Below are 10,579 nucleotides of genomic sequence, written 5' to 3' on the forward strand. Positions count from 1 at the left end.
CTCAATGAACAGCCTTAACTTCTCCAAGTGCCTGGCCCTCCTGATCCCACTGTCACCAATACTGATGTAACCTCTGGTGCAGCCTGTGAAATCAATACCTTTCTCTAATTCAGTGATCTGAGTCTGCTGCAGCCGCTTCTTTCCCTCCACAGATGCAGAGATTTGTGTTCAACCCAGTTGCTGTGCATTGACCATGATAGCAGCCAAGAAGGCAAAAGGCTTTCCAAGCTGCTATTGAGCGGTGGACTTGTTTAGCCMCAACCTTGTTCTCTGCTGGTAAATATAGTTTTACTTGCTGGACTCATGTTGGTTGTATTCAGGACTTGGAGCATGGAAGGTATGGGGTCAGGGGGGCAGTGAGTGTTGCCCCATTGCAAACCATCTGCCTCTCATCAATTGGTCTAGACATGACTGTCTGCTCCTGTTCTATGTCCTTGCTCAAATGCCCAGTGATCTGTTTATGGAACATGAGTGTGAAATTAGTAGGCTAGAAATGCTACTGGTTCCCTGGGCTCATGGTCACAGGTTCAGATCCCCCTGACTAGGGCTGGTGGGAATATGGGGAAGAATTCCTTCTGTTACTCACTTCCCAAGAAACTCTTTTCATGGAAGTGTTGCTCATCTTAGAGTGATTTCCTTTTTTGTCAATTTATCAATGTAAATACCACGCAGTCTTGCAGCCTGGAGAGATTTCAGCCTTTATCTTCCTAGGGACCCCTCTGGAGTAAGGGCAAGCAGGAAAAAATAGCCTGGAAAATAATTAGGTCTTACACAATTTTGTTTTATTTTTAAACTTTACTGTAGTGGCCAGATCCTGTTTCCAGTAAGACTAATACATGTGCATACTGATTCTTTCCTACTTAATGCATCCTGCACTCTGAAGCCAGCAGGGTTACTCCAACTTTGCTCCTGTTTAAGTGTATTCAGAATCCAGCTGCAGATCTCAGCTTAGTGCCAGCTCCCTATCGCTGCTAAACTCAGGTCCTCCAGCTGTCATTGCCTTGAGTGAAATTCACTGAGGATGATCATCTTCATACCATTCAAAATTACAAAACAGCAAAAATGCAACCACCCAAATTGTACTAGTGCCAGGACATGGGGAAAGGCTGCTTCCTATCAACTATCAGGGTACTGGCTATGAAGTTAAAGACTCTCAGAAAAAGAACCTGGTAACATTTGTCAGTAGAAAAGTACTTCTTCAGGAACATCACCCTGTGTGGGCACCCATGCTACTTCCCTCCAGCCTGGTATCATGCCAGAACACAGAGTCCTAGTTCTCTCTTAGAGGCATTTGCTCAGCAGCAGCCTATTTGGAGATGAAGGTATTTATTAAAAGAACACACAGGTAGCCACAGGCATATCAAATGTCTAATGCACAGAGGGGATTGAGGTTCTCTCTAACCAATTGCCTGGCCACACTAGGGGCTCCATTTCCCTCTGGCTGTCAGGCAATGTACTGTTTGCTCCTCAGGTTGCATGAGATCTAGACAATGTGCTTTTGGGTGATGTCCAAAGAAGTCAGCTTGTCACATTGGCACCAATCTGAGAGCTTGTGCTGATACAAGAGTGACTTGAAGTCCCCAGGATCCTTCTGAGCTAGGAAAGGATGGAACAGCAGCCTTGGTTCCTCTCTGACTCCACATCTGTGGCAGCTCCGGGTCTCTCTACATGACCTGCCCTCAGGAATTCCAGAGAACGACAGCATTAGACAACAGGCAGTAGGACCTGGACATCTGCCCAAAAGGAATAGATCCTAGCCCTTCTGATCCATTTCTAATAAGCCACTAAACAGCCTTTGGCTCCTTTGAACTCCAATTTCCCTGAGGAGTTCCCAGAGCAAACTAGCCTCACCACACAATGCCTCCATACCTGTTGCCTCTTGGATTCAGTGCAGGCCTGGAGTCACATGTGTAATTTTATTGCTGTGAAATGAAATGAGAGCAAAAGGAAGTGCTAATGAATACTGTTGTCAATTTACCCTGAGAATTACCGTCAGTTAGGTAAACTGAAGTGGGGAGGGAGCAACTTGCTGAGCAGAATACCAGAGCCAGAGTTAGAACCCTAAGGACAAACCTGGGGTAAATCAGCATTCTCCTACTGCAGTCCATTAGTGCCAGGTTACACAACCTGTAGACTTGGCAGCTTGGTTAGGACTGAATCTAGTCTATCTGATCCCTTTCTACTTTTATGTGCATATTTTGAAATATGTTTTCATCTCTGCTAATATTTAGACAGCTGTAGCAACTCACTAGTTCTTTACATCGCCTTTCACTGATGTCAGCGTTAATCAGGTCACCATGGAGTTATGCCTGCTTCTAGCCAGATTCGGTGTCACAAAGAAAGGAAACTACATCCAAGAGAGTCCATACATCAGAGCAAGAGATCACATAATTACACTGCAAGGTGTACAGGGGCCATGTTTTAATGCTATAATATGCCTGTTCTCTTCAGGCAAACTGGCCTAGAGCTAACAGCAGCTGCTGGTTTTTCTTTTACATCTGTAAAGGATCTTACACTCCTTTAAGTAGATCCCACAATGATGGGTTGGTATGCGGCTTTGCAGTGTTATTTTTGAGCCAGCCACAAACACTGTCTTGGCTGTTGTTAAGACCTAGAGACATACCTTTTCATTATGGGCCAAAAGGGATGATACTAAGAAAAACATACCTCTGTATGCAGTGGCACTTTGAGTTAAGCAGGTTTATGTTGTCACTGTGTAGCAAAGCAGGCTCCTGACTTCCTGAACTACAGCTAGGCCAGTTTTGTTTACAAGCTCACAAAAACACAAAAACACAGAGTTCAACTAGCTTCTTGCTTTCACCTTGCCTAAATAAAGTGTTTTAAAGTTGTGGGGTCAAGTGAGATCATTTGCAGAGTTCCAGGACTGGGTCAAAGAGTAACCTGATACAGAGAGAAGATAGCAGGAGGGCTGGATGCCATCAATGCACAGCAGAACTGGAGCACACAGGTCTGACTGTACTCTCAGCCACAGTCAGGCTTACTTACCCATCTGAATTCAGGGTACCTCAGACAGATTTAGTTTTCTCCTTGCTCCTACCTGGGACTGGTGTAACTAGTCTGACTTAGTAGAACTGCTCTTAGCTAGGGTAGGCCACCCCACACATTGGCTTTACAGTGATCACAACCCCAAAATTAATATGGGAGAGAGGACATAGATGTGCAAATATGATGGATTTCTGGCATTTGAGTCCCTTTGAGAATCATGCTCTCTGTCGCTGCTTTGCGATTTCAATGTTTCCAAAGTTGCACGGGCATGGCAGAGAGCAGCAGCCATGCTGTGGCTTACCAGAGAATTACATTGCAGCTCTGCAGTGGACAGCAATCCCACTGCTGGGGCAGACCCTGTTCCAAAACACTCTTAACCTCTGGCTTTGGCAGGGAAGAATATAAAATGGGGTTTGGAGTGCTTTTCGTGTCAGAGCTGGCATGTTCAGTAAAACAGCTCTAGGGAATATAGTACCCTTAATGTTTATCTGAAATCCATTCTTTTTACAAAGCCAGACTGCACTGCAGCCCTTTGGTCAAATCCAAAACAGCATCCTGATCCGTGGGACACTGAACAGAGCCTTGACTGAAATGCAAACCACACTTGTGGCTGACTACAGCAGCATTACCAGCCTACTGGACCAGGCTCTGCTTTGCACATGGAAACAGATCCTGGGAGTCTCTGGCAGAGATTCTTTAAGAATTCACACAGATTCTTACCTGATCTCTGCTAGAACAAGAATTTCTTACATTTTTCTCAGCTGGGAACATACTGTGGTCTCACTTCACTTGTCTGGGACTAGAGTAGCTCTTGGACCCATTTCTAAGCAGTGAGAGATCTGGATGCAGTTGTCCATTTTTACTAAAGGCTGTTCTTTGCAGTGGATCATTTCCCTTATCACTTGACTATCTATCTTCCCCCATCTCTATCCTGTTAGGAAAGCCCAGACAATATGGGGAAAGCCAAATTTAAGAGAACCTCCTCAGAAGTGCTGGAAATTCCTCAGGAAACCCCTACAAAGGAAATCATAGCTTATTTTGGACAACAAGTTTTCAGGCAGTTCAAGGACTGTCACCTCTTGACATGTCAGCCTGGGAGGGAGAAGATGGTTTAAAGCAGCCTGCATGCACGCACATGAGAGCAAGGTACGGCAGAGAAAGCAATCTGTATGAGTGTGGGATGCAGATGTGTACATGCAAAGGAGACTCATGCATTTGGACAGTCTTGCTGGCCTCATTTGGCTGCAGGATTCCTAAGGGAGGAGCGAGTGGAGAAACAATGAGACTAAGCAACATCAGCTCCACCCCCTACCCACTGGAGGCTAGACTGTCATTTGTTTTGCTCATTCCAGATGCTGTACCTTATTTCTTTGAATCATTCATACAATTGCTAAGACATCATTACAGCCTGACACCCCATGCAATACAACTTCTCCAGGCTCTGCTAGAGTATTGAAAGGTCTGAGTTAACTCTCATGACTTGTAGCAGCTGACCTGAATTGGAGCAAAATTCCACCTAGCTTTGACTCCAGTAGTGGAGGCATAAGGAAAGACTATCAGGGCAGCAATCCTCCCCCATGAGGTTTCTAAGCTTCCAGCAATTTTTTTCCCTTACAATTAAGCAGCACCTGGATATAGCAAATGGAACTTGATTCAGAGGGACTAGGCACTGAGTCTGCATATAGCTCATGAAAATCTTGTACTCTAGGTTGATACTTTAAAGCCAAAGCAGTTGGACCGCACTGAAAGGAAGCTCCTCCACTCTAATAGCTGCTTGGACATTTAGAGGAAGGAAGGAAGGAGGTAGACTACAGTCCAGCATGGCAGGCATAGACTATCACCATCTGGCTATTTTCCTCAGAAAGCCATGAAGTATTCTGGAATAACCTTTGCTTCTTTCTCTGTTATGGAAGAGCTGTGCCTGTCTAGCTGGAAGCTGGTATTGATGCTACTTAACTGTGCTGAGCATGGTACATAGCACCAGTCTCTCAGAGGCCTGCAATGCCTTGGTGCACTCTAGAAATGCTTTCTTCTGGCTGCAGTTCATAGTGGCCCTGTGACAGTCCCTCTCAAGAGAGGACTGTAGCACACTGGAGAAGAATCCGTGGGGATCTGTACGATGTTTACCTGTCATCTAGACTACTGGAGGGCTGTTACACTGGGATAAGCCCTCAGTGGTGCAGACTAATCCCCCCTTCTCCCCTCCACCTTTGAAACCCTTTTCTGGGACCTGAAGCCCTCAGCCAAATCCAATATTTACCCAAGAGACTAGAGAACACCCAGCCTTTCCATTTGGATAATGGCACAGCCCAGGAGGCAACTCAGGCCACTGACAGCAAACTCTATGTTAAAGCCTCTTGCTGGTCTTATGGTGGGGGTATCCTCAGGCATCAGTTTGGGGTAGGTCTCTAAGTTGGCATTTACACTTATTGCCCCTCTACCAGGGAGCACAGGAAGGGCTTTGGAAAGTCTTGGATATAGCAAAGGCTTAGCAGGAACAGACAAGGGATAGCACAGACCTTGGAGACAAGGTGGCTTTGGGGACAAGGCAGCTTTGGGGACAAGGCACATTTTCCCAAAGCATCTATTCAGCACAGGGAAGTATGATGTTCATGAAGCTCTCTGACCAGGTCCCCAGCTCTGCTGGGCTTTGTGGATCTTGCAATACGCAGCTTGTAGGTTCCCATCAGGAGAGGCTGCCTCACCCCCACTTCAAGCACAGCTGGATGAACACTGGGCAAGCTATGCTCTCTACTCACAGCTTGGAATTTGGAGGAGAATGAGGCTGATTTTCCATCAGCCTCAACATCCAGGTGACAGCTAGACCCTTTGCAGCCCAGCTCTGCAGGCCTCCTTCTCTGATRGTGGGGAAACAGAAGCATCAGCCTTGTTTTGATTTTTGCCCCTCATGCCAGCAGCCTTGTGAGACAGAGAGTAGCCTAGTTTGGGAATAGTTGTAGCCTGAAGACCAGCATACTGTGGTAGAACAGATTCAGCACTTTCGAGGCTATGGCACAGGAGCAGAATAGGACCAGGACAGATATTTCCAGGGTCTCACTGTAGGTTACTTCTCCAGTCCAGGCTGGTAAAAAAACAGACCTAGGAACTGATCTTCTGTTTCAGGTCTGGAACAAGCCTGCTACTAAGGTAGGCTTTGCTGAGGGCACACATTTCGCACATCATTACTATAGCACTGCAGGCCTCACTTATTGCTTACCTGAGGCTTTTCACCCCTTCTCAGTGATCAGGAAAGAAAAAAAAAAGCCACACACACACACACAAAAACAAAAAACCCACACATGTCTGAACAGGAACATGGCTCCAAGCACAGAAAACAATCATTCATTTTATCTGAGCTTGGCAAGGCAGCTGGGGAGCAAGTGGGAGGAAGGGGAATGACTCTGCCCTGTCAGCAGAGCCCCTGCAGCCTTGGGGACCTTGGGCAGCTCACTGCTCCTGTGACATTTGGGGCCTTCTCCCACATACTGGTTAGTGTATGAGTAGGGGTTTTCTCTTCAGCCACTGCATCAGTACTTGGAAGTCCTTAGTTTATAGCTGTTCTCATCGTGTAGCCATCATCCTCCCTATTCACAAGACAGCATGGGATGAGCTCTGAGTCAGACCCAAGATTCCCCTTCAAGGCACTGAAATTCTTAGTTTTCCACATGTTCAGTGAGTGCTAGAGGTGTACATGCCTTGTGGATGCAGAGTTTGTTCTGTACAAGGCACAAACAGGATGTACAGCCAACATATTACCCTACGCAACAAATGCTGGAGAAGAGTACCACCACCTATCACATCAAAGCCAAAAATACACTGTGAGCAGGTGGACAGAGTCAAGCATAAAAAACACACAATAGGCTACCACCTTCCCCATCACCATCTCTCACAGTCATTACAGCTAAGTCTGTGGCCCTTATGCGTGACTTCTCAGGGCTGCCAAAGTCTCAGCACTGTCTGACACAAAAGAGCAGAGCCAGTGTGGCTTCTGAAACAAAGCAAGATACTCAGTTTTGAAAGCTTGGGAAGGAAACCATGCAGTGCAAAACACGTTCTGTCCCTGAACAAGACTGTTGCTCCCCATACAAACCAATACTCAGAAGTCTCACCTATCTTTTTTTTGGCCATCACAGACTCAGTTTGAGGTCAGTCATTTTATTATAAAGTCTCCCTCCACACCCCCACCCATCTGTACAATGAAGGATCCCCAGATTTTCCAAGGACTGCATGCTAAGCTTCCTTCTGCAGGTTGAAGTTAAACTTGTTGCTGGGAGCCAGGGACCAACTCCACCGTGGGCCACACAGTGTAGGCAGAAGCCTAGTTGGGTCTGATGCCATATGCCAGTCAATGCAGCAGGCATATAGTAGACAGACAGGCCTGTATTATTCAGCTTGAACTCACCTATGGAAAGAGCCATACTAAGATATAAAAGGGGAGGAAAATCTTGCTGGAATCTAAGAATAATGAGGGAAAGGGGGAAGAGAACTTCCTACCATCAGGAAGTTGCTGTTCATGATGGAAAGAAGGCAGGTGGGACATGGAACAAGGAGGAAAGCTTAGACCCAAGGGGTCCTAGGTTGAAACCCTGTTACATAAACATACACATCCAGGAAACAAGCATGAGGGAAGCTAGGGATTCTGCTGGGAAATGCTATTGCTGACAGCTATCCTTCTCTCATCGGGAGTCCTGCCAGCCTTGTCCTCCTCCCGCATCACGCTAGGGAAATAGTTGCAATTCCAGTGGTCCACAAAGAAAGAAGTGACTTGCATGCAAAGCAAGCAGAACAATTCTCATCTATTTTGAGGATAAGAGACTTTTGTTCTAGAACAGGGCATTATAATGCTTGGCCTAATGTTGAAAGAGCAATAAGAACAAAAAAAAACAAAAACAAAAAACACCCCCCCCACAACACAGGGAATTCTGACATTAGGCAGAAGTGACCTCCTTGCCCTCCACCTTTCTGTGACTGCACAGGCTCCTTCTGCAGAGATGGTTTGTTTCTTCAGTCAAGAAAGATCAGACAGCTGGGATGAACACAGGGTCCCATCTAGCCGTCCTCCAATGGAAGTAATCTCATACACTTCCTTGTAGACACCCTACTCTGCAAATATTTAACTGAAGCTTCTCTTGTTTAGCAGACAAGCAGCCTCTGTCCTCAGGTTTCAGGACTCACACGGAGGCCTAGTCTCTGCTCTTTAGCTCCCTGCTGCCAAGCCAGCCAGGCACAGGGACAGAGTGGAGGCACAACATGGGCTTTTCAGAAACACTCCTCATAAGCCTCCCATCCTGTACATGGCTCTGTGTGCTTAATCTGAAGCCAGGGGAATAACTGTCATTGCCGATTTCCTTAYAACTCTGGGAGTTTGCAAACATCTGGGCATGTGCAATATAAAGACTTGAACGTTAAGCATGTTGCAAAGAGTAGGGTATTCAAAGATAGGACAGACAGGAGAAAAAAAAACAAAACAAAAACACACACACAGGTCAAAGGCTTAAGGTGCCATTTGATCCTCATTAAACTTCCTGGTCTTCCCATTCCCCCAATCTGATCTTCCATTTTTGTTGCAGAGGGTTTGTAAATGACCCACCATCTTCTCTCAAAATAGAGCACAAGCTCTAGTCATGACTGCCACATGAGTCATACAGAGAACAGATACTTTAGATATTGCTGTCCTTCTCTCTGCAAATGAAACAGAAAGTTGTGGGCAAACTACTGGCTTGCCTTTAAGAAAGGCTGATGATACTCTATCCAGGCTGGCAGCCAATTTACCTCCCTCTGATAGTTCTCATTCCAGTACTTGCTTATCAACATATCTAGTCACTACTTTTTTACTGGGGAGGGGAAAGAATGACCCCAAATACACACAAGCACCAATAACACCCTTACATACCCTGGTAACTACACACCAACACAGACTCACACCTCCATGAGTGCTTATACTCAAACCCTGSTCTCCACTGAAAATGTGAAGCTTTGCAATTTCAGCTACTCCTCCCTCTCCCTCCCTCCCTCCCTCCCAGCTGTAGCACTGGACCAAGTAAGCAGTGCACTAATACTCACCATTTCCACAGTCCTTTTTCAGTCCTAGCTCTTAAAAGAGATGGCTACCCCAGAGGTGATAATGAGATAGGAATATAGCAGCAAAGCTGCAGATATGTGGATGGGGCTGCAGGGCAGAAGAATGGGAGGGAGAAATCACCCCAAGGCAGATTCAGCTGGTAGGCTCAGGTGTTGTTATTGCTGTTCAAAAGACATGGCAAGGAAACTTTGTACAAATTGGACTGCTGTAAGAGTGGGGCCTGCCATAATCACATATCCTGCTTACATGTCTTTCAGACAGAGGAAGTCTGGCAGATCCTGTTTAGCAGAGTTCTCCCACACAGGGGCTTTTTCTGCCTCTGTTCTGCTTCCTGGCACCTGTCAAGGATACATGCTGCTCTGGTACTTTCCACATGAAGGGCACTCAGGATGCAATTAGAGCATCTCTTTTCAGGTGACATGCATCTTTCCTGATTTGAGTGATTGACAGATTCTTGACAGGCCATTACAAGCTTGTCAGGCATGTAGATGATGCAGAAGAAACATGACAGAGAGGTGCCACAGAGGGATAAAGCAGAAAAACAGACGGAGAATGGAACTGGGAAACTGAAAAGAAGTGTCTCTTGCTTGCAGACTTTCCCCCAAGGCTGCTTTTGTTATTGCTTGCATTGTTAAGGATGTAGGGTACCAGGATCTTCCCTCCTTGCACAGAATGCCTTGCAAATCTCCAAAGCAATGGCAGAGTTCTGGAAGTTCTTCAGCCTCTTCTCTCCTGGGCCTTCAGACTAGCCCATGGCTAGATGTGAAGAGACATACTTTGCCCCAGTTTTCATCAGCCCTTGTTAGCTGACATGTCTTGTGGAACCCAGCAAAAACCCAGGCTTTCCACCTGTATTTATCAGAGCTTTGACACTAACTGAAATCAAATGTTTCACAGGATTTTAGACAAAAAAAACGGACACACTTGGTTTTGGAACGGTGATTCCAGGACTCCTTCTTGTTACATTTGTTCATTAATCAGCGATGACAAGATTTTCCTGTGTTGCAGTTTCAGAAGGAGCATGAAAACTGGAGACTGAGCCTATGTCATGTATGCTGCAGTAGGTATCCTAACTCCTTCTGTAGCAGACACAGACATGTTAAAGAGGATGCCAGCAGGAATGCATGGAGGGACAGGTCCTACATTAGAGCATTGTAAGGCACCCTGCACAGGAGGGTCCCCAAACCCAAAGAGAAATTTTTTCATTTCTGGTGGTAAATGATCTAGACAGTGGGAGGAACTCCAAGTATGACTTCATGAAAGTGTCTTGTGCCAGAGGAATGCTTGGCCAGGCTTTGGAGAGAGTTTTTTACCTCCAGAATGTTCCTGGGATTTTGCTGAACAGCCATACCAGCAGTCTTGACGGTGAGATTGTGCATCTGTTCTGAGCAGCTGCTGCCCTTGGGTACAGATGATTACAGATGAGAACAACGTCTCTTGTCTGTGTGAGCCTCAGACCTGACTGATTTCTTATATCCTTCTGCTCGCTCT

This window comes from Apteryx rowi, unplaced genomic scaffold (genome assembly GCF_003343035.1).
Source record: "Apteryx rowi isolate R43461 unplaced genomic scaffold, aptRow1 scaffold_1025, whole genome shotgun sequence".
Lineage (NCBI taxonomy): Eukaryota > Metazoa > Chordata > Aves > Apterygiformes > Apterygidae > Apteryx > Apteryx rowi.